Below are 23,410 nucleotides of genomic sequence, written 5' to 3'. Positions count from 1 at the left end.
TTGGCCGCAGGACACGTCGCTCCCCGGGCCGGCCGGGCGGCGGGGGGCTGCCGGGTGGCGCAGCGGCTCCGCGACGCGCGGAAGGGTGCGGGGAGGTGCGCGGTGCCGCGCGGTGCCGTGCGGTGCCGTGCCGCGGAAACTGGGGGGGGAGGGAGGGAATGGAGGGAAACGGGAGTACGCGGGGGCGGGCGCGGCGCTGGTGTCGCGGCGGGAGGGCGCTCCGCGCTCGGGGGCGCAGCGCCGCGGACCGCGAGGGGAGACTGAAAGGGGAGCGCCGCAGGGTCCGGTGCCACCCCGGTGGGCGCAAAGGGTCGTCGGGCTTGCGAGTACTCCCGGGGGGATCCTGGAAATAAGGGTTCGATGCGGGTTGGGGTTGGTGGTGGGGGTTTTGGGGGAGCGTGCGTGTGATCTGGAGCGTGCTGGGTCCCCCTTGCGCGCGGAAGCAGGTCCGTCGCGGAGCTCTGGTGTCCGCGCATCCTCCGCGGCCTGGCGCGGGTCCGCCGCCCGGCGCCGCGCAGGGCCGGAGGATGCACCGTGCCTCGGCCCTCCTCCGCGCGGTGCGAGTTTATGTTTTATACATGGCTTTTCATCTATAATTCACAGTGCTCTGACTCCAGCCCCGTCTCGGCTCCCATTTACGGCCGCACACCTTCCTCCTTCCCCTTCCCGAAGGGTCAGCCGATATGCGCGCCGAAGAAGGGGGAGAGCTGCTCTGCTGGTTTGGGTTTTGTCTGCTTAAACGATGAACGGGGAAACCTTCCTCTCTCCGGTTTGATAAATAATAAAAGTGATCGTTTCGCCTTCCCCATAAATGACACAGGTAAATTGCCCAGCTAGCTACAAAGAAGCATCACATGTCTGGAAGACAGTGTAATAAAATGCCAATGTATTGCAATATGAGTGACCTCGAAAGTGTGACAAGAAGATGATGATTATAGTGCATTATATCTAGTGCATTATATGTAGTGCCTTTTTCAATATTTTCTGAAGCATGAATGAACCTTCGTTTGATTGTGCTTTTATTGCTAGCTTTTCTCAGCTTGAACTTCCAAGCCGCGTGACACAGTACTTACCCAATTCAGTATGCCCAGGTACATGGCCATGCTGGTTGCTTCTTCTGTTTGCTGCTTTCAAATATACATGCATACAAAAAACAAAGATAAGATCGGCATTTGACTTTTTCTGTATGTGGCACTATATCCAGATAATTTACTAATTTTCAGCCCATCACATTGGCCAGGTAAAGATCTGAGTTTCTACCTGCAAGATTTTACGTTTTCAGATGCAGGCTCCTACCTTCAGGCTCCTATATGAGTCTGCACATATGACACACTGTTAACTGATGGTGGAAGCTGCTTGTTATCTGTCAGAGATCAGTAATTTGCATGGCTTGGTATTGTGAGGTACATACTGATAAATGTACGTGTTCTCGCTAGTCGAGCAGATGCAGATGCTGTATGTGCAAAACATTGCACATCCTGTAATCCCACAATGTGTAAAGATTAAACACTCTCAGTTCTGCTGTGCTTTGTATTTGTGTCCAAAAGATTCCTGTTACAGATACACATAGAAAAATTGATCCTGGTTTTGATGACATCAAGTAATGGTAGCAAACGGAACTGAATCTAATAATAGTTCAAGAAAAATGTTCATTATGTAATACAGGAAGGATGGCTAGAGCCCCAGCATTGAAAGTCAAGCAAGTGACATGAAGGAGCAACCTTACTGCCAAACCACTTAGGCAAAGAATTCTGTGAATGAATTAAGCATGCAATTCTTTTTGTCTTTTAAAATCCAAAGCAGAACAGCCATTAATAACGAAGATAATTAGAACTACTAGCATTCTGTGTAATGCAGACTGCTTCTGAAATATGGCATGTTTATGTATGCATTAATAATGCACACATTTTTCCTGACACTAGTCATATCACAGCAGTATGGCATCACAGACATTTTATAGCCTCATTCTAGTAACATCCCAGACATATAACATTCTTATTCTAATCACACCATAGTCATTTCAATGTCACATTGTAGTCACATCACATAGCCTGGTAATAATTATTTAACTTTATTGCTAAGCTGAATAGTTTTCTGTTTGCTCAGGGATGACTTTAACTTGTAGTCAGAACTGATTAGCACATGCTTACAAATGAGCCCTTCCCATGTACACAGGGTTAGCCTCATGAAAAGTTAGGAAGAGGGAAAAAAAGTAAAATTTCAACGAACTAGTGGCTGTTGGATTTAAGCCCAACACAGTCAAAACAGCAGCATATTTTTTGCATTTTTCTGAAGTTGTTTTAGAAAGCTAACGATATTTACATGTGGATCTGCCATGTTAATGTTTATGTACTTGCTATGAAGCGCTGTAGTTCTTTAACTACTCATATGTTATTAACCTCATGGAAGAATCAGGTCTTTAGACTGTAGTATTTGCACAGCAGACTGCAAAATAGAGGCCCAGAGTATTAAAGGGGTTACCACTCTCAGAACTGCTTCTGATAATGGGAGAAAATGAACAGAAAGGGCCAGGTTTTTGAGCAGGAGTTGGAATGACCCAGTGCCGCATTACGCTGCCCCTGAAATGTGAGGAACTGCTCTGAAACATTTCCCGTGTTCACTTGAGTAGCCATGTTTTATCCTCCAGTAAATATTTACTCCCTCGCTTCTACATTTGAGAAAACTGCAGTATTTGATGTTGCGCTTTCTTCAAATGCAACTATGTACCATTATTTATACTGTTCCTTAATAGTCTCCTTTCTTTACCATGAGGTATTAGGCTTTCACCTGCATATAAGAACACTGGACTCCTAATCACATCATAACCTATTAAAAGGACTTCTGTATTATAGCATATTAACTATTCATCCACATCATTGCTTGTTATCTTCGCCTCCATATTATTATGTATCAAATTCTTTTCCATATCATATTTGATTCAAATTCTAGCATGCTAGAAACTGACTCCAATTATTCTGTACTAGCTACAGTCAAATTGCACTAAATGGAATTGCTTACATTGTATCATACTGGCTACAGGCTCACACAATACATTATACATGAAACTGATTCACATTATGCTTAGCTAACTAAAGACTTTAATCTTGAAGTGTTGAGCATAAAATGCTGTCATTCTTCACTGAACTGGCTCTGGTCACTTGATCATTTTGTACCTGGGATTGCCTCTTACAGGCTGTTATTATTAAAGCAAAATCGCTTTTCCTCTCCTGCAGTTTTACCACTTTCTATGGAGAGCTGATTCATATGCTAATGAATGAGCTCTTTTACTTCATGCCATCGCACAGCAATGCTGGAACCTGACCTATGGTGCACCTATAGCATGTACCTTTCAGTCCAGCACAGTGAAAAAATGCATTATAAACATTTGCTTATGTGTTCAAATAGAGGTATGTGCTAGCTATTTAGCAATCCTTAATATTATCCCTGGAGGCCTTGTGTCTCAAATGTTGCTTAAATCATTAGCAAATACAGCCTTGGTCCCATCTCCTGTAGGAAATACTCAAGGCCAAATTGCCAGTTCTGCTGAGATCTTTCAGGTTGTTCCTGATGTTACTGTCCCCGTGAAGAGAGGAGTTTTGGAGTTCAGCGCGGCAGGTAAAAAGTGAGGACTCCCCCTGTTATGGCTAGTATTTAATCCACGAAGTAGTCCACTTCCCCAAGACAGACATTTGCTCTGCTCAGACTAGCACTGGCGTTGCTCTGTCCTTGACTCAGGCTCCTGCCACAATTCAGTCTCAGGGTAACCTCAGAAAAATCCACTTACAAGAAGTACTGGGCCAAAAAATGATGCTTATCACCCTCTTTATCCCCAAAACTTCGGGAGTCTATGAATACAAGAGATGAGAATGTCACAAAGGTGGGATCAGCATACAAAGAGGATTGTGGAGCTCATGTTTTCTGCATATCCTTACAAGCATGTTTCTCCTTACAAGCATGCTGCTTTTGTCCGGACTTTATACACCTAATAGTTTGGATTTCAGGAGCTTGTTTCAGAGTTTCCTTCTCCTCTTGGGTGTAGAGATTGAACCTGGAGTCTTTATTTACATGAGTAGTTAAATGAAGTCAATAAAAATATCTTGGGTAATGTAAACCATACATAACTACAGCATTTCAAAAAGCCAGGTAATTGAATTATAAATTATATTTATTTAATATACTCATTATTATAATTTCAAAATATATTTAATTGTTTTTCAGAATGGTTATGAGAGCTCTAGCAAAGGAAAAACACTTAAGCAAACAGTTCTGGACTATATATTAATCTGCACTCTTAAATAAACAGCAATAGCTAAGTCAGTTAATGATGAATAATTTAAGCGAATAGAGCTGCTGAGATGGGGCAACAGTTGCAGAATCGGGCCCTTTTATTGTGTCTTTCTTTAGAAAAATAATCTCAGTCCCTGGATAATCAGATCACAGAAGGGGCAGGTGATGACCTTCATTCCATTTCAATGGCAGAAATAAATTTAACAGGATTTTCCATTTTTTTTTTTTTTTTTTTGGTCTGACAAAGATTGCAGATGTCAGTTCATGGTCTGAAGGGTCTACAAGTGCACAAACTGAAGTTTTTTTTGCAGTGCCAGTGTTTAATCCCTGTCACTGCACAGTACATCAAGGTGCTGAACACCCATTAATTATTGCTGTTTATTTAAAGGTACAGATTAACTTACAGACTGGAATTGCTTGCTTGAAATTGTGTGGGGCTTTTTTCTCCCTCACAGGGCTTTAGTATTTAGTAAAACAATGAAAATCAATTTGGATATGGCAAAAAGAGAATAATAAACAAGTGCCATTTAAAATGCAATTATTGGACCACTTAAAAGAGGTGTAATTGCATGTGGCACAAAAAGAAAAAAATGTTTCATTCTTTGCTACCCTCATGTTATTTATTATGATGGAAGTAGCTGATGAATCAGAATATAGAGGCAGATTCCAACCACTGTGCTTTTGTGTAAGGTGAAAATATTCCAAGACCTGCAAATAACCTGATGTCTTATTGATGCTTTATTGTTTAAAAATGGGAGAAGGAAAAAGACAGGAAAAGAAAGGAAGTCTAAAGGTTTTCAGACCAAAACAATGTCTGAAGAAAGCTTTACTGAAGCATTTTCATTTCCATCAAAACGGTAATGTAAATCTGACTGATGGAGTTATGCTGATGAAATGTTGACAGGATCAGAATGAGACCCAAAGCGTGGAATGAGACCTCCTTCAGGCATTTACTTTGCTTTTCTGCTTTCAACTTCTGACCTGCTCCTTGCTTGCACAGAAAATAGAAAATGCTCAATTTAAAATCAATATATATATCCACACTAACTTGGGTTAGTGAGATTGACATCTTTACATCCAGATTTGAACCTAAATATCTTCTGTTTTTCAGTCCTACTCTGAAGTCAGTTATGCCTCACCATTTACAAAAGATTACTAAGGTAGTGAAGCTTGATTAAACTCTATGTCCTCTGGGAAAAAAAATACTCATTTGACATAGACATAGCTTCATTCTTTAAGTTACAGATAGGCAGGCAGACAGATGACTAATTTCTGTTTAAAAGCATTGTGCTGTTATGATAGGTTCTTATTTCTACCACTTCTGCTTTTAAGATTCCAGTTAAACCAAGGGATCGATGGTTTTGAGGTTTTGTATTTTGGGGGTGGTATGTTTTGTGTTCTCATGGTAGAAATATGTCAAGAGCGACACCCTTTCATAGATCAGATTATGCCCATCTATTTACCATGCATATGCACTGAAGGGAAGAGCATGGATTCATGAATTGCATCGCTCTTCCATGCCCCAGTAGCATGGCTGTGATTCTAAAGAAGCTTTGTTCTTCAAGGCTCAAGAGCGGTAAAAGAGAAGATGTGTGACTTCCTCCTATAGGTGTCAGTACCCCAACACTGTACATGCCCCCATATTCTAGGGAAGTACTTTGATGTCATTTTGGCTTTCTGGAGGCTAATTCCTCTTAGAGCCACCTTTGATATGGAAGCCAGAATTCTGCAGAGTGCCCATGCAGAGATGAGCCCGAAAAAAAGGATTAATCCAAATGAAATTACTCTCATTAAAACAATGGGGGTAAATTCATAGAATCATAGAATAGTTAGGGTTGGAAAGGACCTTGAGATCATCTAGTTCCAAGCCCCCTGCCATGGGCAGGGACACCTCGCACTAAACCACGTCACCCAAGACTCCATCCAACCTGGCCTTGAACACTGCCAGGGATGGAGCATCCACAACCTCCCTGGGCAACCCATTCCAGTGCCTCACCACCCTCACTGTAAAGAACTTCTTCCTTATATCTAATCTAAACTTCCCCTGTTTAAGTTTGAACCCATTACCCCTTGTCCTATCACTACAGTCCCTAAGGAAGAGTCACTCTCTGGCATTCTTGTAGGCCCCCTTCAGGTACTGGAAGGCTGCCATGAGGTCTCCATGCAGCCTTCTCTTCTCCAGGCTGAACAGCCCCAACTTCCTCAGCCTGTCTTCACACAGGAGGTGCTCCAGCTCCCTTATCATCCTCATGACCCTTCTCTGGACTTGCTCCAACAGCTTCATGTCCTTTTTTTATTGAGGACACCAGAACTATACACAATACTCCAAGTGGGGTCTCCCAAGAGCAGAGTAGAGGTGCAGGATCACCTCCTTCGACCTGCTAGTCACGCTTCTTTTGATGCAGCCCAGGATACGGTTGGCTTTCTGGGTTGCGAGCGCACACTGCCGGCTCATGTTAAATTTCTCATCAACCAACACCCCCAAGTCCTTCTCCGCAGGGCAAATTAAAGGTCTGTGTTTGGTATGGGTTCAGGGAATAGGGAATGTCACCAAATATCTTTGCATTCATTTATATTCTGTTCAGTATCTTAAAAATATTTAGATTCTAAACAAGAGAAAGCAAATCTAAATGACCACAATTTGACTTTTCCATCGATATTCACTGTTCTGTTCAGTGACTTTACTGGCAAGGTTCCTTAATAGGCAGAAGTTACTCAAAGTCTTAAAGTAAACTATGTGTTATCATGTATGTGGTAAGTTATAACTTAAGCAAAGTAAAAATACACAAATAATGGTGCAGTAATTTCTCTTTAGGAGAGGTCACTGGGCATTCATAGTCAGAAAAATAGTTCAGGAGAAGAATAAGAGAGTGTCATCGGTTTTCTTTTTTTATTACTAATAAATCACTGCCTCTGCCTCCTGTGGTGACAAGCAGCAGATATTTCAACGCAAACTTCATCAAAGTTAGTAATTTTGTCCTCTTCCTTATCAATGTTTCTGTTGCTTTGAGGACAACATGCCTCAGGAAATAAGTAAGCACCTATCTACCAGGGCATCACTCAGTCATGCTTAGACAACTATCACAGCAAAACACACCTCAGACTGATCAATAATTGCTTTCTTTGTCAAATTTCTGGATGTCACAAGCAACACCAAGTAGAGGGATCAGACCAGAGCAAAGCCTTGTCTAGACAGGTAGATTAGATTGCTTTTAGCCCTAACAGAGGCAGGAGGGTGCCACAGTGGTCCAGAGCAAAGCCTAACAAGGCACCCATCTCCTCTGCGCAGCAACTGGGCTTGGGCAGATTCAGGTTGCATAAGCAGTGAAAATCCTCCCACCCAGGGAGGATGCCTTAGGATCGGAAAAATGCAAAATTAGGAATCACTTGGAAGTGCCATAATTTTTTCCTGGCAAAGTTTGTTCTGTCATAGGCCAGAAAGTTGTTGTTTTCAGATGGATTTACGGGGATCACTGTTTAGATTCCCTTTCATATCTCTGTCTTTCCCCTTTATCTTTTTAAAGCTCGGATAGACTGAAGGCCTTCTGGCTGATTAGCTTATATCCGTGCTTGCAAACCTCAGGCCTGTGATGAAGAGAGGATACTTGTTTCCAAGATACAGTATTTTGGAAAACAGTGGCTCAAGCTTATTCAAAGTCCTGTTTAGACAATCTTTTTCTGTACGGTACATATCTATGTAACTGTTTGTCACCAAAGACAGTAAGTTTATGCAATAAAAAAAGAAAGCTACAGATTTTCTTGGATTTAACGCTCAGATGAAATGCATGTGATGCTAGAAGAAGATACACGAAGGTGTAATACAAAAATGGTAAGTTTATTTCATTTCGTTTACTCTCAGGCATTACAAAGTATGTCAGTCACTATAAAACCAGATCCACCCTGCCCATGCTATTACCATACCAGTGAGGAGTAGTAATTACAAAGCCTTTTTTTTTTCCCCCCACTGCTGCACTGCTGTCAATCCCCTAAAACACCTGCACAATTTATTGAACTTCATATTCTGAACACCAGTCATTTCAGAGGTGAACTTCAGCTGTTGCTTGATTTACATTATTGTTCAGCTGATCCTTAACTGAGGAATGTAGGGAGTCTTACTGAAGAGGATTTTTTTTCTTACAGCGTGAGTGCCAGAGGACTTCAGGATATACAATGAGAGTAGCCAGCTGTATTCAGCACAATAATATGCTGTTCATTACTGACAGAAATAAGAATTTTTTTAATCTGGAAACTATGAAATTCTTATTAAGATGATTACATTTAAGTGAATGAAGAGACTGTCTCTGCTAGCCCTAGAGATACATATTTTTTACAGATGGCATAGCAGGAATCTTTCTCTGTACACATACCTATGCTACTACAAGAGAACCAGTGGAGTTGTAAGCCTTCAATTTTCTTGCCCATTAAGTATTTGGTCTCGAATCTGAGTCTTTCAATGTGAATAAAAACCCCCATTCCATTGATAAAAGTGTTTGTTATCCCACTTTGGTCCGTGGTAGGTCAGCGCCCCATACTTTGTCTATGGAAAACCTACCCAGGTATTCTTCAGCCAGCCCCATCTGTCACTTGGAAGCATTTAATGTAAAATGCTATAAGGTAAAAATCAAAGCTTTTGGCAAAACTTGGCATTCTATGGCTAAAGATTAATCTCTCTCTTTTTTCTTTCTTTCTTTTTTTTTTTTTTTAATAGATGCGAGTATTCAGTTTCAATACAGAAATTGAACCTAATTGGTTCTCTTTCAGAAGCTCATATGTTTCGGCTTTCCTAAATGGGAGGCTGGGGGGGAATGGTCTTGGATCAGGAATGTGCTGTGCCTGAACATGGGTTTTAAGGTGCTTGGAACTCATTTCAATATCAGGACCTGCATGTCTTGCTAGTAGTAAGAGGAAGTAATGTTGAAAACACAGCTCCTACCCACAAAATACAGACATGAGGCTTATTTTCATAGTTCTTTTTTTAACTGCATTCTTTCTTTAAGTTACCATTACAAATGATTATGTCAGTGTTCCCACATAGCCTAAGGCAGCTCTGATTTAGAGCATAGTGGCACAAATTCTGTTCTTATTAACACTGATACTGCTTGTTCTGATGTGAAGTGAATCTTGCGTAATACTGTAAGACTACTAAGAAGATAGGTGGTAAAAAAAGCAAAGACTCAAAAAACAGATTTTAAAAGATCTTAGTTGTCTGAAGTAAATTATGGACAGTATATAGGCATCTGCCTCATAATACAGTCCTCAAAGTCTGAACTTAAATGTCATCAAACTGGAGGAAGTTTCTCCACAGCTTGCTTCAATTTACATAGTTAAAATTTCTGAGAAGCTAAACTTGTACTTTTGTGACTGTTCAAAAGCCTTTTAGTCTTGGCCTGTCTGAGCAACACATGTATCAAGCCCTACCAGGACCTATGAATAAGATGCTTTTTCTCTTCTTACTGGATAAAGCCGTGCATGCTTACAAAATCAATCTTTGTGTAAAACATAATGCATTTTGTTCTACCTTATTTTTAAGCCTAACCATGAAATTTGTGTTTAAATGGTTTTAATATTTCTTTAGCCCAGAAGGCACTTAATCAGTTACTGTGTTTATAGACTCAGTATCTCAATTCCTAATTTCTGGAGGAACATCTTAGCTGCATCTCCTGATGCTGCTGTGCCCTTTGAAAAGATGGTTAAAGCCCTACTGGGACAGGCTGTGTGTGTATGTGCTGACTCTGGAGCATAGTTGGTAAGACTGGAGCAAATGTCTTGGCTTACATTCCCTGCTCCATAGAAAGTGTATGTCCCTTGCATGAAACTATCATTTAAGAAAACTCTGTATAGTGTCAGTAATCCTGACCCTCCACAAATAAGCAATGAGTTGCAGGTTAAGATACTCTGCTAATGGAAGGGTGGTGCATGCTCGAATCACAGAGGACAGAGGGAAAAAAGCTCTTGGCTCTCGTGCTTCCTTGAAGAACTGTCAGGAATTACCAGCCTGTGACTCAAGAGCTCTTGGCTGTTCATTTACCACTTCTAAAAGGTCTATAACAGGTAGCTCAAAAGCATTCCTATTAACAGATACGTTCCGTTTTCTGAACAGGGCTCTCTTGTTCTTTAAGAGAATCTGTAAAGATGTGCAAATTGAAAAGTTTTTCAAAATATTACTGCAACATGCACAGCTACATGCTCTATGTGTGTCACAGTTCCTTCTTCTCTGACTTGTTTAAAGAAAAGAGTGGCCTCATTCATTTTTGAAGGACAGCACTCTGGAATGTTTCACTCTTCTCACCTGTTGTAGAGGCAACCAAGGTGCCCCTGTGGGGAACACACGACTTGAGCATGGATATTTCAACCACTAAATGGCTTTCTAGAGATCAATCTAACCTAATTTACTAGGCCAAGTACCATAAAAATTACACAGATGCTTTCCAAAATTTTATCTACTGTGAACTGTATTATATGGAGGTAGATGAGGAGTTGTTTGGTTTGTTTTTGGTTTTTTGGTTTTGTTTTGTTTTGGGTTTTTTTTTAATCAGGGAAATGTCAGAAAATGTCTTCATTATCCTGACTTTAAAAAAAAACCAAAAAAACCCAACCAAAAAAAAAAAAAACAAAACCCAAAACAGAATCAGAGAGTAATTAATCCTCCTTGAAGACATTTACATCTAAATAGCAGTAACTGATCTAATGAACTCAAATTTACTGTGCTACAATGAATGTAGATTATGGAACAAAGAATAGTTGGAAAAAAAGATTGATATTTATACAGTGTCATTTTTAAACAAAGCCATCAAGAATAATTAAGTATCCATGTGTATCTAAGAAGACGTTTCAGTAATTAGGAAGCATTTCTATGTTACATTTTATAGCTTAGGATGCAATGAAAACTATTTTAATTGTATTTTAAAGAGCAGTCCTTTCTGTGAAAGAAAAGTACAAGATTTTTGTCTAGTTTTATATATAAATATAGACGCTCTTCTTGTTTTCACTGAAACTGCTTAAATCTTGGCCACAGACGTCAAGAGAGCAGGCTTAGGCTCAAACAGTACTTGTCAAATATATTTCGTTCAATTTACAGCTATTTCTTAAAAACGCCTGCACATCTTCTAAATGCAGTAAACAGTGTCATCTAGAGGATATTTTTAAGTACTGCATGTCATCTACAACATCTACGAAGACTTTGACAAGCAAACAGAAAGGATGAAGCTAGACAGTTGTGATAGTAATTATCTTTTTTTTGGGTGGGGTTTTTTTGTGTGGTTTTTTTTTTTTTTCCTAATTCTGTATTTAAAAAAAGAAGTATTGAACGCACTCTGTTTTCAGGACACCAGAAAGACTAATACACTGTCACAAGAAGATACCTGGATTCCTAGAGGCTGTTTATTTAATCATAGGCATGTAAAGAATTAAGCTAACATCCACTATTACTGTGAATCTTTGTTTTAGCTTAATTAAGGCAACAATCTATTATATAAAATTAACATAAGAGAAAATAAGGGAATAATGTGTACTATCATGTAGTTTTGACCAGTACATATTTAAATAATTGCCTTTACTGCTTAATATAATGTAATTCAAATTGCACTAAGAAATTGATAAAAAATGTTACTAAAACCTAACTAAACCCAACAAACAATAATTTTTATCTATCTCATCAAACCATGCTATGGGACCTATGGTAGGAAACAATCTCTTTGAAAGGGCTTAAAAGAGAGGCACATTTTGAATGTCATCTTAAATTGACAACTTGGCATTACTATGAGGTATCTATCTCCAACTTTAGATGCAGTGAGTGGCAACAATTAACAAAGCCTCCTTCCATCAACAGATGATGAGTCACAGAGGTCTTCCTGTCACTTCTTTTATATTTCAGTTCTGCCATTTTCTGGGCTAAAATCTTTATTAAAACAAAATCCAACAACAAAGACAAACAAACAAACAAAAAAACCCACGACCACCCACCCCCCCCCCAAAAAAACCCCAAACAAACAAAAACCAAAAAATACACCCCCAAAACCCCAGAACTACTATCAACTAACCAACCAACCAAAAAACATATATGTAAGCAGCAAATTGTTAGGAAAAGTGTTATTGTTTGCCTTAACGGGAGTTGCACTTTTATCTGACTAGGCCACAGAAAAACCCTGCAACTCTTTGCTATGCCTGCTTTGCCAAAGAAGGACTTACAAGTGTTATCCACTCCTGCTTATCACAGTTTCATATTATTTTGCAGGAATTTAAATATCTCAGGCTGTATCTAATTTCAGTCATGGGTCAGGCAAGGGTGCAATCTGCAGAGAACTTGAGTGCCATGGGTCCATTGCAATGTAACTTAATATCTGTTTTACAAATGAGCTGCACTAAAAACATACCATTGCTTAATGAAGCTATAATGTTAATTAAATGAATTAAAAACTGTAATACGAAATAAAATCAAACAAGACAGTTACATGATACAGAAATTTAATTATAACAAAGTTTCCGTAAAGCTGTCAAGTTAACTAGTTACAGATAAAATCTCTGACAGGATAATATTGGCTAAAAAGCAATTTTCTTTTTATAATACTGTTATAATTAAAGAGACCATCCATTTTGAAGGTTGACATCACTCGCATTCAACAGTAAGCTTGCATTTATATGGGTACATATTATGGGAGTAATGATAGTATTAGAATGGTGACTGAAGTAATTAAAAACACTACTGCATCCAGCACCTTATTGCCTGACAAGACAAGCTGCAAACGCAGGGTTGAAGCTAAAGGAAAGAGGATATGTGTCAGATGATGCTTTTTCTATTCAGTGACTCTCTCACAAACTTTGGTGACAAGGATGATACGACCACAATCTTTGTGATCAAGTAACAGTAGTAACAGTAATCAAAGTTCACATTTACATAATCAAAAGACCTTAATTTCTCAGGTAAGGAAGAGACCACAGAGCTGACACCATACCCAGTTAGGAGGGACAGAAGTGGATGGGAAGAAGCATCCAAAGCTTCTTCCTGAAGAGACAGCAACCATGGCCCCGCAAAGACGAGTGCTTCGTCAGGCAGAACTCTGCTGGATTTGGATGTCTGCCTGGTAAATGTGTTTATAAGGAGAAAACAAATATGTTCCTGCAGTTGCACAGAACCTTTCTTATTTCATCCACTCTTTCATTTTCAGATGGAGGAGCACTGTGAGACTGACTGCTCCCTGTGCAGAACTCTAGAGGCAGCATATGCAATATGGGTAAGTTTCTGCACGTTAGTACTCCTAACATGATCACTAATGTTTCTACATCTCCAGAGGGTTTTGGTGTAGGAAGACAGTTGCTCTAGCAGGGTATCTAGAGGTAAAGTGTGAAGTCTAATGAAAGAAGTGAAAAAAGCAAACAGCTGGTCTCCCTATCTCAAGATAGCTGGGGAAATGGAAACGGTCCATAGGAGCATCAAATAGCAAAATGAGATCCCTCACAGTAGATATTTTTGGTAGCAAAGTAATGCTTTATGCAGTTTAGCTGTAGAGATGATAGACGTTTAGGAAGCACTAGGTAGCAAAAGATGTTGGGAGTATTCTGACAAGAAAAGGCTGTAGTCAGGAAGGCCAAGAATGAAGCAGAAACAAAGGCAACACCATGAGAGAGGATATAAATTAGGAAACAAAAAGAGAAAGAGAGCAGCATCTATGTAAGTTCAGTATAATTAAACCAAGATTTTTTAATTGGTGATTATACAACCATACTTTCAAGCTTAATTGCTAGTTCAATATGAATATTTACATGCAATACATGCTGTTATTTCATAGTATCACAGTAAAGTTGTACAGTCACCAAGTTGTCAGTAGCCTAATGCCTTGACCTCTGGTGCCCTTAGAGGACAACACAGTTCAGTGGGAAAGGCATTGCCAGAGTGTCTCAGACCGTCCCCACCAAATAGCTTCAGCACTCTCAAAAAGGGTTTCTGTGCTCAGTTGAAAAGATCACAGAGATACAATTGCCCCAAGTGTGAAACCTCAAAATAAAATTCACATTGTAACTACTTCCCAAAATGTAACTTTTGTCCCAAATTAGTTTTGCTAGCTCATTACAAATGAATATTTGTGTTAAAATGTGTAGGGATGTCCATGTTTATTGCCATGCCTATGTGTCCTGTAATCATCTGCACTGCTGCCCTGTTACAGTGTTGGGGGGTGGTTTCTGTTCACAGAGAGTTTATTGTTCTGGAGGGCAGCCAGGCATTTCCATTTCCACTAGTAGAGATGACTGGTAAAAATAGCATAGTCTTTCACGAATTCGTTTTTGGGAAAGACATGGTGCAATTTAAAAACTGTAGGAAAGAACAACCCTGAAAAATCACATTTTTCTCTGCTACACTTCAACAACAAACACTTCTCACTCCTGTTTTTACTTGCTCAGTAATAGTTAATTACATGGTGTACTGAAAATCTTCCATTGCAACAAACAGCTGAGAAACAGCAGGAGTTTATGAAGCAAATACCTGCCCTTACATACCAATTCATGGAACTGGGAAGCTGTCTTGCAGACAGCAATAAAGATGAGGGTAAAGAAGATTGTGAGAACAAGCTTTAGCTGATGGTGTCAAAGGATTGCTGCTGGAACCATCTATTAAAGGTGGATTCCTGGTATTGGACTAGATAATCACACTGAATTGATAGGATAGCACAGCTAGCAATGACAGGAATATGTTTGCTGAAAATTCATGTCAAGGTTGCCTTGGAGCTGCTGGTCTCATACCAATATAAGATTTCCTTGTCTGTAGAGATGCGTTTTGTCATAAACACCTGGAAACTTACCTTTTCTGATTGCTACTGGTCCATTGCACACCCATCTGAAACCGATGCCCTGTCATACCTAACACTGGCATCAACAAAAATGTGGGTCTCAATGAAAGAGCAAGGCAGGAAGATATGTTATGATTTAAGAAACTGAGTAGCTTCATATCCTCAAATGGCAGCTTCAGAAGCAGTTTGTACCCTTCTCCCCACCCCTTAAGGAAACTGCCAAAAAGTTTGATTTTGCGTTTTTTAGCTTTTGGCAGAGTACTCTGTATTGGGAACACTTTGTACAATCCAGATCTATGAACATAAGAGAGCTTACATTTCTGCTGTTTGAGTTGGTAATTTTAGAGCATATATGTGCATTAATAGTTTTCAAACATTTTAAGTACAGAGATACACATTTTAGACCTTCAGGCTCATACTAGCTTTTCAATAATATGAGGAGCTCTGTTGCATGTGTGTTCTGTCTTTAGTTACGTGAGATTCAGACAAGCTTAAATTGTGCCAAGAGTTGGTCAAAGACTGCATAATCTAGCATGTCTTCAAGTCGTCATGGCTGATCACCCAGTTAAGGGATCTTGCTGGAGTGCTTCGTGGCTCCATTCTAGTTTATGTGCTCAGATTTCTGTTTCAAAAAATGCAAAGTGCTGAGTAAGAAAAAGAAGTTCATCATTTTATGCTGTGGAGTGAGCCTGCAGCAGACCAAACCATCTAGAGAGCAATGGTAATATAGAGTGGAAATATTCCAGATTTCTATTCCCACATTCTGGTGGGATTCTGCTTCTGAACATCAGATTCAAAGTTAGTTAATAAATGTCATGGTCTTCTTCATGGGGTATCTGAAATCTGAAGTCTTTACATAGCTGTGTGCATACCTGTGTGCAGAAAAGCCCTGGTGGAACTTCCCTGTGCATTCATATGGTAAACAGCAAACAACAAAAAGAACTCCAAGAGAGAACAAAAAGACAAAACCAAAGCAAACTCAAAAAATGTTGCTTAGTAATGCATCCTGTATCATTCCGGGGGGATAGTCTTGGCCACAGATATTTACATGGTATGAGTAGAATTTATTGAAAAGCAAAGAAACATTTGTGCAAAGCCAAAAACATAAATAAATGGTGTATTGCAGTTCTTCCAGTGCTATAAAGATCAAACTAGAAGAAAGGACACAAGCAAAATATACATATATATATGCATTTTTAAAAGCAGCTAATTTGAAAAAAGTATTTTAACTTTTTTTATTATTATTTTTTACTTCCCTTACTTGTCCTTTGTCTTCCTACACTATTTTTGCTATTTGTTTCAATATACTGAGTTATACTTCTGTTAAGGTTTATTTTTATACTCTTAACTTTGCACCTATGAAAGCTTCAGAATAGTGAAAGAAGGAATTCTTTAACTTTAAAAAAATTGAGTGTTGGAAGAGTGGCAGACTAGAAAGACTACAGGGCTTAGTATTTTTTTTGGTGCTTTCATGACTGTTTAAGGAACCAAGGATCTGGAAGAATGGAAAAGGTGGAAAAAATTTATCAACATTGCTCATATTATTGTATCAAATTGCAAGGAGCAAAAAAATAAAAAGAAGGTAAATTGAGGACATTTCAACATTTACTTAATTACTGTCTCCGAATCTTTTGAGGATTACAATTAAAAAAATATGTAGCAAAAAGAATAATCTATAGCAATTGTCTTCATTCTTCCAGGTGTTGGTTTTTCTTCGTAGACAGCCTTGCCTATTTAGACATCTCCCTCTCCCCCATTTATGGTCTGCTTCCTTTCCAGCAGACTGCTACAGACCTCATTCCAAACTGGTGACAAGTGTACTTTTTATTCTTTCCATTCTGGTGCAGCATACTGAAATGATAAAAAGCCTTATCACGTGAATATGCTTGCTGAGGACACGAAACCCAGGCATCACGCGTTTTAGTTTTCCTCATAGATTTGATTGGTGCCATGCTTTAGGTTACAGGTTTTGTAGTTTCCTGTGAGGTACAATTCCCAGTGCAGCATTGTACACTGTCCAAGGTGTATTTCACAGCTTTTTGTAATTCCATTTTATCTCAGCATTTTATCAGGTATAATGCATAGCATTTTTAACAGCAATCTCTTGCTAGGAACATTTTACAGCATAAACTTGCATATGTATGAAAATATATAGAGATGGCAGGGCATGGATGAGGCAGGAGGTAGAAAATATTTTTAACCTCTAACATTCTCAGCACTCAGTGCAAAACCCTATTTATTTTATGGTGGGATTTGTACATGTCTTCTGAGCATTAAAAAAAAGAAAGGAATTTAAGGCACAGAAAGTGTCATATTTTGGCTCTAATACTACAAGGCAGAGACGCCTTGCTTTTTGTGCCAGTACAGATAACTATGTTCTTTTATCACCTTAGAAGGAATCCTTCTGAGTAATAAATATCCTCAGTACCTTCCTGGTCTGTTCTTCTTAAACAAGCAAGCTCTCTGCTTCCTACCTGCAGAAGTGAATGACATTTTACGATGTAAGAAATGTGGAAGAAATACACATGGGATTAGTTGCTTGTCCTCCAATAATCCCTTAAATTCTTTTAGCCTTTCCTACTGTTCACCACCCTGTCACAGCCTGAGTTATTTGTTTGTTCACAGTTTCTGTGCGCAGCGTGTTTTGTTGAAAGGCTGTGCCGGGCAGCAAGGTCAAAATCTGCCTCTTTGTTTTGTCCTGGATTTTGCACCCTCTGAAGGGAGAGGGAGGTGGTGTTACCTCTGAGAGTGAGCTTAGAGGCTTTGCTGGAAAACCTTTGGCAAGTGCAGGGCTGAGCAGGCAGGGAGCCTGCAGCTGGCGTGCGAGCTGCGGGAAAGCAGAGAGCACAGACAGAGGTCACAGAAAGGAAACTTTCTGAGACAGGAGTCTGCTGCAAGCCAAGGTGAAAACTGCTGGATGGAGAACAAGGTCATGAGGAAAGACAGACACAGTGGATAGGGTGGTGTTTAAACGGTTTAAATTAAGGTGTTTCCCCTACAAAATCTTCTTTTTCTCTATTGTAACATTTGTCCTACACTTTGACCTAATGAACGATTATTTTTAACACTGAAAGCCCTATTTTGTGGTTTGACATAGGGAATAATGTCGCTACCCCCTACCTCATGGCTCTGGCTGACTCAGTGTCACATCATACTGACCAGCAATTCGGACAATGAACAGTCTCTCAGTTACAGGACAAGAGGAAAAGCTCACTGCATTGCCCGTCTATATCCAGAAGAACTGAGGTGGAAAAAGACTTACTGTCAGTACTATTTCCCAAAACAGGGAAGGGGATATGAAGGTAATGCTTCTGAACTGGATGTAGGGGAGAGTATTTCTTCTCTAGTGCCAAGTCAGCTGTTGCTGGGAGCTTATTAACCTCTGTGTATGACCACTGAGAAATGAATTCCTATCAGATTGCAAGGCATAGAAAATGTTATAAGGCAGGAGACAGAAAAAGACATGATAGGACAAACTGAGAGCAGTCTGAAGGGCACATCTTTTTATTAAGACTGGCAAACATTGCCTCCTGTAATAGCAGCCTGCAGAACTTTCCAGGCTTTGTAAATAATTCAGTGTTTCCCCCATTAAATACACAGCATATGTTTAAGACTGGACCTCAGACTTTAAGAACCTTACCCCTCACTCCCTGGTTTCCCACAGATGTGTGCTTTTAAGCACAAACACCTTTACTAATTACATACTAATAGCCTGACATTGATGTAGATTTTATACAACCATTCCTAATTGCCATTGAAAAGTTAGAAAAGTGAATAAACATGAAAATACCCTTATAAAAGTAAAAGGAAGTCTTTCAGTCGCTGGTCACAGAACTGAGGCTTATAGGAAAGAAAAATACTGCCTTTCAGTAACTTTGCCCCTCTCAAAGTTAAGTATAACCAGTTAGATAGTGACTATGCTAACATTATCCTAACTGGAATGTGATTTCTGTAAATGCTGGAGTAAAACACATGGGAAATAACTGCAGAAACTTAGACAAAAGATAATCGGATCCATGGTGATACATCCTTCAGAAAAGTCCACACTAATCCGGTTTAGAGGTAGGTGTCCCTGCCTGAGGCAGGGGAGTTGGAAGTACATGAGCTTTGAAGTCCCTTCCAACCCAAACCATTCTGTGATTCTATGATTCAATGCGTAAAATAATCCACTGCAATTCTGACTTGAGATAAAGTATCTATGCATCATTTTACTGTGTGCACCTAGTAGCACTGGTGTCTTCTCTTGTGACTTCAACATTGCTTTTTCTACAACCTCCTCTTTGCCTCTCTGTGATAGGTTTGTAAGGGATTCCTCAAGGAAAAAAGACACGATTACTCAAAGCATGACAGACTTCTGCTTCAGTATTGTAACTGATGGTCTCAAAAGGCCTTTTCTACCACCCGCGAGAGGACTGACGAGAACCTTGCCTGATCTTAGGAGCTGCAGAGAAGAATAGAGAGGTGCAACTTGCACAGGTTTTCCCCTCCTCTGAGGATACAAAAATAATAGTGTCTTGTCTTGTGCGTGTGTCTCAACAACTCAAAGGACAGAAGGAGCTGAGGGAGGCTGGGCGCCTGCCGGTGGTGAGCAGCGTGCTGTTGGTCAGGGGCAGAGCACATATCGGCTCCACGAAGGTGGGGGATGGTTTTCCTGTGGTGTCTGCCCTGAGGCCGCGAAGATCAACGCGCCCGGCAACAACAGGCCTGGCGCCAGCAGCACAGAGCCCGCGGCTGCCGGCACCGCCCTGCGCCTCAGGGCAGAGTGACCGGGCCCGGGGCTCTCCACAGACCCGGCACCGCCTGGAACGTTCCAGAGCAACTCGCGGCGCGTGTGCAGGCGTGGGAATGAGTCTGCGCTGCGGGAGGGCTCCGACAGAGCCTGACCCGGTAGAAAGGGCAACGGCTGCGCTGCAGCCGCGTGGTGCGAGCTCCTGCGCCGCGGGAGTCCGGGCTGAAACAGGAAGGATTTCAGCTCACTGAAAGGGTTTCACCTCGACGGCCAAGACGACGTTGCTGGATCCACGAAGTGGTGAGCCTGCTTCTTTGTTTTCTTTCCTTTCTCCTTCTGATTTTTTCGAAGAATAAGGCCTTGCCAAGACTTTTGTTCCTGCTGACGCAGTTTTGGGGAAGTTTACAATAAAATTAATGGTTGTTTTATGTTTCAAGCTCTGAAGGACCCGTGGCTTCTCTGCGAACCACACAGTGTGGTAAAAGATCAGTTCCCCCTTCAGCCGGACACTTGCAGCCGAGCTCCGGACCTTGCAGCCCCCAGGTTTCCAGGGAAGGAGTTGAGCAGAAAGTCCACAGGTTGGCTAGACTGTAAACTGAGCTGATGTGCTGGTGTGTACTTTCGTGACTTGTGTGCATCTCATTTGTCATATCTTTAGTTCTTTTTTTGCTCAGGCTTAACTTTTTTAATCTATAGTCATATCAGACAATCTTCATTTTTTTAATAGAAATTACTGCACTTTTTTTTTTTTGTACTTTAAAAAGACCACCTTTTGAAAATATTAAGTCACTTTTCACAACTTATTAGTGCATAAAAATTAAGTAAAATAGTGCAGGTTCCGTTTGGTAAAAGTTAAGATAAAAACAAGAGAAAGAAGCTCCTTTTTTCACTATTAAAACCCTAAGTTAGCCTATGTGATTGTTTCTCAGTGTTTTGGAGAAGCCTCTCACCTCTGTCAACTGAGCCGTGGTGATGCTTTCACAGATAACATGAAAACATGTTATCACTGAGTAATTTTTGACCTTATTCAAAGGTATCTTTTTCTTTACTTCAGTCATCAAAAGGCTCTCTGCACTGTTGTGTAGCACCCTTGGTGCCAGCAGTACTTTGTTGCTGGTGAGCTGAATCTCCAGCACAACAGTAGGTAGCTACTGATCAATAGCAACCGAAGGTGACACATTTCCAGAAGACGCCGACTGTAAGCTTCTGAACTCTCTGGAGAACGCAGAGCTTGGCGTGAGAGACACCCAGAATCTTAAACAGCCTTTTTAATCCCCCAATTCTGTACTTATTACTGATCCGTGCAGCTCTGAAAGCACTCTCTTTTCCCACCAAGCTGCGCTTGCTTTGTGAACATCAAAATGGCACTTTAAAAGGTGAATATGATCCAAGTAGCAATCACCTTCTCTTCCACAGTTCCTGGCTCTTGTTGCCAAAACTATTGTTTCTATCATTAGCTTTGTTAGCAGTCTGACTTAATTAGCTAAATGACATTACTTAGTGGCAAGTTCTCCAGTACATCTTTGCTAGCACCATTGCATATTTAATGTGGATTTTACTCATGTAGATAGACTGGCAGGTGGGCAGAAAAGAGATGGACAGTGGACAGAAAAGGAACTCAGAGGGGCCCTTCCTACCCCAAAATGTTTAACCAATGAGGATGCAAAATGGAAGGACAAGGACTGTTTCCGATGTTGGATTTCATTACAGTCTTTATTCTGGAAGCATGAGAGGTAATAGCTGTTAAGAAAAACATGCTAAGATGGCAGATAGGCAACAGGAGATGTATTGAGTGAAACCTGATTTCCAGGTGCTCTTGGGAGGCACAGAGGGAGTATCTGCCAGCTAACTCTTTCTTTTCCCTTAATTATTCCATAGAAGAGTAACTCTCAGGTATTATCCAGACAATTGTAGGAGTGGCTTCTATCATATGCTCCCCCTGGAAATACTTTTCATAGGAGAAATAAGAACAAGGCTCCAGAGTTAATTTCATTTTCGTAGGGACAGCACAGCATGCACAATGCCACTTAGCATGAAACTGCCCAACATATGACTGTGGATGACCACTACAGGATTTTATTGTGTTTAGTGCCAGTGCCATTGCAGCGTCGTTCAGTGCTTGATGGCTATCAAAGGGCTGTTTCTATACCTTGCTACATTACTTTGATGGACATCGTGCCTTGGCTTTCATTTCCCTGCACTGCTTTTTAATATAACTTGTAATCCTGTGAGATCGACTCAGATCAGCTTTGTGTAAAAGTGTCTTCAAGTTCCTTCACTGTGTATTTAACTGCTGCTTCCTTATGCAGAGGGTAGCTTTCCTAAATTTTTCTATCTGGATGTACCTCAAAAACAGATTAATGACCCTTTTAAAGTTTCCTTGGAAAGAAACCTTAACCCCCTTGCTGCGAAAAGACATGAGGAATTTTTCAAAGTCTTGATAAACGTAAACTGTGTGCAGATCATTCCTGGTGTATTTGTAGGGGCGTGACCAGATGTATCTATGCCACCACAGAACTGGCTGTTTATCTTCTAGGTTATATAGTAGAATGTATTCTGATTGAAAACAGAATCATATCTGTAGAGAAAATGGAAGAGAATGAGGGAATTGAAGAAAAGAAAGGAGGAAGAAATAGACCTGGGTATGGTTCACCAGGAGCTGCTGTATAAGTCATAGCCCACTTTCTCATGGTTGTGATATCTGCAGAAAAGAAGGGGTCAGAAGCCACAGGGATCAGATGAATTATTTTAGACATCTGTGGTTTGTGGCCTGATCATCCTGTAAAACGACTTGTTACTTCACTGAATCAAACTTTCTGCGGGCATATAAGAATTCAATTCACAAATCCAGTTGAGGTCTCTCACATGCTGAACACCCAGCCAATGTGCTAAAGCAATCAACTGTAGGACCAGCAGCATCTAAAATTGTAATACAAGATGGGGACTAAGCAGGAAAGACTGAAGATGCTTCTAAAGTCCCTTTGGAGGGACTCTGCTGGACTCAGATGAGACTCTTTTAGTAGAAAACCATTAATGGTCAGATCTCAAATGTTCTAATGCTTTATCTTCACACGTTGTCTTTGTACCTCATAAATAGTTGTAGAATACTTCAATTTTGCAGCTGTTACTGTAATTAGCAAGCTAAATGACTTCTGCTTTTAGAACTGTGAATCACAGTTAACTGCTTAACGTAACTGCTGTAAATGTGCTTTATATTATATCTTAAACCCTTCCACTGTGAGAATGCTTTTTCTTTCCTTACATATACTTCTGTTAATAAGTCATGTGTCCTTACCCAAGTAAGTGGCTCATTGAGCATCTCTCAAATAGATGAGACAGTTAGTGATCAGTGGTTTGTAAGTCATCTTTCTCATACATTTGTTTGTGTTAAGGGCCTAATTCAGCCTTCCTCTTTTCTAAAACTCTGGCTGTAGTTCAACCTGAAACTTCACAAGCTGTTTTGCTGTATTCAGGGGAGTTTAAAAAAAAAAAAAAAAAAAAAAAAAAAAGGAAAAAATCAGTTAAAGACTATTTCTCTCACCTCAGAGATTCTTTCCCACTACCAGTGCTGAATAGTTTTGTTTTGCTGGTTTTTTTGTTTGTTTTTTCTTTT

At 40.2% G+C, this 23,410-nt stretch overlaps 1 long non-coding RNA gene across 1 annotated transcript; it reads left to right on the top strand.

Annotated features, from left to right (window-relative positions):
- Positions 1–15: 15 nt before the first annotated feature.
- On the top strand, positions 16–1,523 carry LOC115603770. Its single transcript, XR_003989990.1, has 2 exons — positions 16–95; positions 604–1,523. It is a non-coding gene; the product is annotated as an uncharacterized LOC115603770 (long non-coding RNA).
- The last annotated feature ends 21,887 nt before the right edge of the window (positions 1,524–23,410 follow it).

Source organism: Strigops habroptila, chromosome 2 (assembly GCF_004027225.2).
Source record: "Strigops habroptila isolate Jane chromosome 2, bStrHab1.2.pri, whole genome shotgun sequence".
In the NCBI taxonomy this organism is placed as follows: domain Eukaryota; kingdom Metazoa; phylum Chordata; class Aves; order Psittaciformes; family Psittacidae; genus Strigops; species Strigops habroptila.
This window is presented reverse-complemented; position numbering and strand designations above follow the sequence as displayed.